The sequence below is a fragment of the Macaca mulatta genome, chromosome 3, assembly GCF_049350105.2.
Source record: "Macaca mulatta isolate MMU2019108-1 chromosome 3, T2T-MMU8v2.0, whole genome shotgun sequence".
Lineage (NCBI taxonomy): Eukaryota > Metazoa > Chordata > Mammalia > Primates > Cercopithecidae > Macaca > Macaca mulatta.
Window position 1 is genome coordinate 131,174,611 of NC_133408.1, and position 216 is coordinate 131,174,826.

Sequence of the window (216 nt, forward strand, 5' to 3'; positions counted from 1 at the left end):
ACGATAGTTTCTTCATAATTATTTACTTGGCAAATGAACATAAAGACTTATCCATAAAGAAGTATGCATTTGCCAAAATCAAACTGTATATTTAAAGGAGGGAGGTTGCTGAATATAAATTATACCTCAATAAACCTGACTTTAAATGTTCTCCCTATATTTTTAAAATAACAGTCCCCCACTTTAAAATAAGTAACGACAATTCATAAATTAATC